Source organism: Erigeron canadensis, chromosome 8 (genome assembly GCF_010389155.1).
Source record: "Erigeron canadensis isolate Cc75 chromosome 8, C_canadensis_v1, whole genome shotgun sequence".
Classification (NCBI taxonomy): domain Eukaryota; kingdom Viridiplantae; phylum Streptophyta; class Magnoliopsida; order Asterales; family Asteraceae; genus Erigeron; species Erigeron canadensis.
Genome location: NC_057768.1, coordinates 5275762 through 5282765, shown reverse-complemented (window position 1 = coordinate 5282765; position 7004 = coordinate 5275762). Strand labels below are relative to the sequence as shown.

The 7004-nt window shown below is 28.8% G+C and overlaps 1 pseudogene; it reads right to left on the bottom strand.

The window, feature by feature from the left end:
- Window positions 1–3775: 3775 nt before the first annotated feature.
- Window positions 3776–6488, bottom strand: LOC122579240 (annotated as a pseudogene).
- Window positions 6489–7004: the final 516 nt, after the last annotated feature.

The following is a 7004-nucleotide window of genomic DNA, read 5'->3' as shown; positions in this document are numbered from 1 at the left end:
ACATCTCTGCCAAACATATACTACTTATCAGAGGCGGATCTACCATACTAGAAGGTAGGTCCTAGGACCTACCTAAGTTTTCAAAAAAATTCAGAGGGTATGTGATATCGTTTTTCGAGGACCTACGTAAAAAATTGGTCAGGACCTACCTAATTATCGGGGATAACATTCAGGCTTCTTTTTGAGAAAAAGAAAAAAAAATTCTGGTAAAGGAGAAGGTCTGTAAAACGGAAAAACAAAGCAAGAAGATGAAATATTAAATGCTATCTAATACGTTTCAATACAAAGTACAAACCTCTTTTCTTATTGACAAAAGTTGTTTTGGAAGGCGACGCCATTTTGTCCACTTTTATCAAAACTTGTGTTGTACATCTTTTTTAGCACAAAGTACAAATCTTAATTGAACAAGCGGACCAAATAGGATATTTTTATTTTTATCCTGAATAGTGAAAAACATTTAGTTAATAATTTAGTTAATTATGTATTTTTGTTTGATTAATTAATTGAAGGGAAGAATGAAAAAATGATTTATTTTTATTTTTTTTAAATTATATTAATTTAGTAAATATTTTTAAAACTATACTAACTTGGTAAATAAATTTACCCATTATACTAGTTTGAAACAAAAAAAGCAGATTTTTTTTCATTCCAGTTGATACCATTGATTTTTAGAACATGAATGTGTTTCAAGTCCAAATTTATTTTAAAACATATTTGAGATTTTGAATAATTTAAAGGTTTATTTATAATTTAATTTTTATAATACATAGAAACTTTTTTGATGTTTTGACTATAGTTGTTAAACTCTAATGAGTCGTGAGTCGACTTTTACGAGTCGAGTCGTTTATACCAAAAACGAGTCACAAACTTATAATTATTGGAGAATTTGCTACATTATTTTATGTGTTATGAATGTAATCTTGATTATTTTATTACTAATTTAAAGATAAATTGTAAGTTTATGTCTCAAAACTATTGAATATGTAATATTTTTGTAAATTTATTACGATAACGAATTTATATTTTGCTTATAAAGACGTCAAATATATATAATTATACGATATTATGTAGTACTTAAAAATATCCCGACTCTTAGGAGTCGAGTCACATTCCGAATCATAAATCAAAATATCATGTTTCGAGTCGAGTCAAAAGTTACAAGTCGACAACTATAGTTTTAAAAACCTAATTTATATTATGTCAAGGCTTTTAAAATCTTTAAGACTAATATGATTCCTAATCTTTATATATAATAAAGAAGGATTATTTTTTAAAAGTATTTTTAGAAAGACTATTATGTGTCAAGATCACATATTGTTTAAAAAGATCTTTTTCTTATTTATGATGTCATATTTAAAAGAACCCCATTTAATACTTATTTAAAATTTCTAATATTTTATTTGAAAATATATATATATATATATATATATATATATATATATATAAATAAGTATAAAATGGGGTTCTTTTAAATATGACATCATAAATATATATATATATATATATATATATATATATATATATATATTTTCAAATAAAATATTAGGAATTTTAAATAAGTATTAAATGAGGTTCTTTTAAATATGACATCATAAATATTAGGAATTTTATATATATATATAATGTAATGAAATGTCTTTTATTTCTTAGTAACGAAATAGATATTATTATTTTATATATCATTGTATTGGTCAATTCACTATGTTTATATCAAGTTATAATGTTTCAATAACAAAAGTTACATACATTTTTTATATATATTTTTTGTTTGAAAGTTTTAATTAAAATGCCCGGGTTGAACCCGGGGTTATTAACTAGTATCTCTATATATATATATAATTTTCTATCTCAATTTGATGATGTGGCATATCCCAAAGCTCGCCACATCATCTTTTTCCTACGTGGCGATCTCACGTCGTTAGTCTCTTAAACGTTGACACGTAAGCTGACACCTATACATACTTGACAAATCATTATCCAGTCAACAACCACATAGCTTTTATTAATTATAAATAAATAGCATATTAAAAAGTCATAAGCATGATTAGAACCCACAACCTCAAGTTTTTTATGTGAAACATAAACCACTTGATCTAATGAGATTTTTGTTTATATTTTGAAAAACATGATAGATATTCGATGTAAAATCCCACAAAAATTATTAAAAATATTATTTATATAATTAGATGACACTTAACATATATAAAAGAGATATATGGTAATAATTTCTTACCTAAAATATATATTAATGACATATTCCAAATTTATAAAAGTTTCCATATTTTAAAGATCTTTTTAATTCTTATTAAAAAGTAATAATGATTCTTAATTTTTTTTTTAAATAATATCTTTTGAGATATAAAGTTCTTTTTTATTTATATTTAATTTTTTATTTTCCAACATAAATATATTGCAAAAATATAAACTTTAGATTACTTGGAACATAAAAAAATGTTGTCTTAATTTAAGTTGAATTTATGTTTTTATATATTCTATGTTTAATTCTTTGAGGGTGGACGTAATACGTAAGGAGGCAAGATGGTGACCGACCGGTGACCAGTTGAAACACCACCCGCCCTGTAGGTACCAAAGGGGTGGGTAGCAAAGTGGTGATGGTGGTGTAAATCTGGTTTCTTCCTCACCCTCACACCTTTTTAATTTTATCTTTTTCTTTGTTTTTTATCACTCTCAACCTCACTCAGTATGTATATTATGTATGTTAATATGAAAAGAGAGTATAAATACGTACAAAAATATAGAAAACAAAGGTGAAACTTACTTCTCATTCAATGACAGAATAAGCTTTAAATAGACAAAACTATATCTCATGTGATCCTAAAATAAACAAATAAACTACCAACTCTACCTAAGGAATTGGTTATGGGTATGACCCATAACGTTCATATTCTCAATTGCATATAATTCGGTCAACCTCATGACTTTATACCATTTATTTAAAGCAACACTAAAACCAACTCAAATACTAACTTAAATAAAACCAACTCAAGCTAGATAATATGACTGAGTCAAGATTAATTCCTAAATAGACGGTAAGAGAATGGTGAAATATTCATTGCTTGTGGAAGGGATGAGGGAGGATGAAAAAATGTGAAGATTGATCTTAAGGTTTATAATTTTTCCTTCTAATAATGTTTATTACTTTGTCATTTGACATTTTACTACATTACATAAAAAAAATATCTTCGTTCTTCGATGACAGTTTTTTTTTATATTGAATATTTGTTGAATTATTTGATAGAAATTTATGTTATCTCGTATAACTCATGGGGCTAAATATATAACCCTTAAAATCTTCAAGACTAACATGATAATATTATGTTGCTAAAATTAGTTTTATCGTTTTCATATGTACTATTCTCTTGTTATTGTATGAATTATTAACGATAGTAAAATCGTCCCACATGGATTTCATGTTTATATGTATACATTTGTGACCCGATAAATTGCTCCGGTCTATTTAATATATTTTCACCGTCTCTATTAAGTTGTTAGTCTAAATCGAAGACTTACCTAAGTTGAAATCCTAGATCCGTACTACTTGTTATCCAAATTATTACCGCATAATATAGACAAATAGAAAGTTATTATCGTCATACACACAAGAATTATTCTATGCTTTTTAGTATGCTTTAATTTCATTGAAGACAATCAAGTCTTTAAATAGCCAAACTATATATATATATATATATATATAAGGAAAACAGAACAAGCAGTCTTCAGATATCTGATATCTCCAAAGGACTCAATTGCTCATTTACTCTTAACTAGACTTATAGTTGTTCTGAATTTATAAACTCCCACATTTCCTCATCTATGGAGAAATCACACAAACTATTTTGCCCTCCTTCTTTTACTTCCTCATCCACACCTAAAGTCGCCATATCTGCTGAAAATGTATCAAGTGATTCATCAATATTATCGTTCACATTATCGTCAAATAACACATCCAAATACTCCTTCATTTTGTAATACTACTTTGGATGACGACATTAATCCTGTGGAGACATTAAAGGGATTGTCTTCATCATATGACGACGATGATGATGATGATCTTGTTATGTTGATGCCATGGTTACCTGCAATGTGAGGTTTAGAGAATGTTCGTCGTGCCTGGGGACTAATAAGTGTGACTGTCGTTTTCCGTGACGACTCATCACCCTTAGGTTCTTTCACTTGTTTTATACGGGAGCAAATATGTGTGTTCCAATAGTTCTTCACATCATTAGCAGTTCTTCCTGGTATTCTTCCCGCAATCAGGGACCATCTGTGATTTAAATAAAAATTTAAGCTTATTAACCACAAGTTTTTACATTTTGACGATATAACCTATTGTTACAATAAAGAATGAGTAATTAATAACTGGTCATTCAGGTAAAAATGCTATATGATCTGTGTTAAAACTTTCGGACAAATCATGCCTTCTGCTTCGACTATAAATGTATATCTCCCCGGGGAGGAATGGTTATTTAAGAACCCACAAATAAAAAAGAGCTAAAGAACTATTCTGTACGATATATTATTTCTCTTTTTCTCTCTTTTAAATTAAATAATAAAATTCATCCAAATCATTCAAAATGTTTTATCTCACAAACCGTAAATCGTTAGACGAAACAAAAAGCATGGGTAGTCTTAAAATTTCGTTCTCTTTCATTAGAGATCCAATTCGATATACTTTTGACGACTTTTTAATTTTTGTTTTTTTTCTTCTTGTACTTGTTTACTTACACATGTGTAGAATCATTGTTTTCACATGTAAATTAGTAATTGAACATATGTACATAAAAATGAATGTTAATGGCGGAGCCATGGTGGCCAAAGGTGGAGCCCGTCGGTCCATGGCGGAGTCATAGCAGCTAAGGGCGGAGCCCGTTAGGTAGATTACCTATCCGCGGTCACCCCCAATGACCTATCACCTTGTATGACCTATCATAATATGACCTATCACCATTAATGACCTATCACCCCCACCAGCTTTGGTTTATGAATATCTTTAAGTGCGAAACCCGCTCTGAATCATAATTTTTGTTCAACCTACACATGTGTAAGTTATATGTAAGTACCAAAAAGAAAACGAAAATTAAAAGTTCGTCTAAAGTATATCGAATTGAATTTCTAATGAAAGAGGACGAAATTTTAAGGTTGCCCATGCTTTTTGTTTTGCCTAACGATTTACAGTTTGTGAGATAAAGCATTGTGAATGATTTGAGTGAATTTTATTATTTAATTTAATAGAGATAAAAGAAGAAAGAATGTGTGATACAAAATGATTATTGAGTTTTTTTTTTAGTTGTCAAAATAACTTACCACTCTTCCTGGATTTCTATATATTTTTTTAAATTATACAGTAAATTAACAATATATACACTGATGACATATATAGTACAAAGTTCATTCTAATATTAATAGTCATACCAATATAGCAATATATAATGTTAAATCATGCTCTAATATGAACAACAAATGTTTATGTGAATTGTCTACTATACCTACACTAATCTATAAACCCTTATAAAGCATATTGACTTTTTCTATTTTAGGAAATTCAGCATTTTTTTTATACTCAAAATACCCTTATTTCTTAATCTTAATTCTCTTATACACCTAATCTATACTTTTATATTATTTAATAAATAAAACAACCTTCTCTTTAGAAGTTATGGAGGAATTATCTAAAATACCATTAAAGATTAAATTACAATATCAGTTATTTATCCAAAATATTTCCATTAATTTTTTATCAATTATCTTTACATCACTTATCTACACCACTCGACGCCGCCTCCACCACCAACAGTGACCCCACCACCGCATCGCCGCCGCCACAACACCGCCGCATTGCGCGGGTACCGTGCTAGTATAATAAAAATGTCATCATGAAAGATTCTATAACCATTAATTCGTATCATGTACGTATAAATGGTATTGAAACAAAATTTAAATTATATTACCTTATTAATATCTATGTATATCAATTCATAGGTTTTAACGGTAAATAAAACGGTAATTTTATTTATATCCAAAGTTTTAACCCGGTTAGTTCTTAGCCATGCATTCAGGTAAATTAATTCATGTGTATATGTTTAAGCAGAGTTTGGCTCACTTGTTTCCTAGAAGCTTATGAAGTCTAATCATGAGATCAACTTCATCATCATCAAAGTCTCCTCTCTTTATATTTGGCCGTAAATAATTCAACCATCGTAACCTGCAACTCTTCCTGCATCGGTTTAAACCTGTAAACAAAATATACCAAATAAAGTTGTTGTAAATAAAACTATATTGACTACTACTGTTACACAACATTATGAATCGAAAGCATGTGTTACCCGCTTTGAGAGGAACAAGATGCCAATTCCCTTCGCCGTATGTCTCAATACATTTTCTGAGAAGTGTGTCTTCTTCATTATTCCATGCACCTTTCCTTAACCCTAAACCCACAATACTACATGGCCTCATTTGTTAATATATGATCGAAGCCAATTTCAAAAGCACTTGTTTCGTTCGTCTCCTACACATATATAAGCTCAGTAGTCCATGCATGTATGTCCTTTTATGTATAGATGGGGAAACCTAGCTACATGTACGATGTACGTCCACCTCCTATAAGTCACATACGTGCATTCCCATATTTCCACACAAAATATTCACAATTAAACTACTGTACTGTTGCACATTGAGGAATTTCAATTCATATTGACAATGATGCGTTTTTAGAGTAACAACACTTCAAATTTACGTACTGCTAAAATATACACATAGCTAGTTTCATGATATCTACCACTAAAACAGGATTGACATGGAAACGACATGTGACACAATCGTTCTTGATCGACATGTGTGCTTTTAATTTATTTATTTTGTTAAATTAGCTTTTTTAGTTCTATATAAATTCAATTTCCTTATTAGATTTAGAATTAAACTCTAACTTTTAGCTTAATAAATTTATTGTCATTAATAAACTAATATTGTCATTAATAAATTGTCTG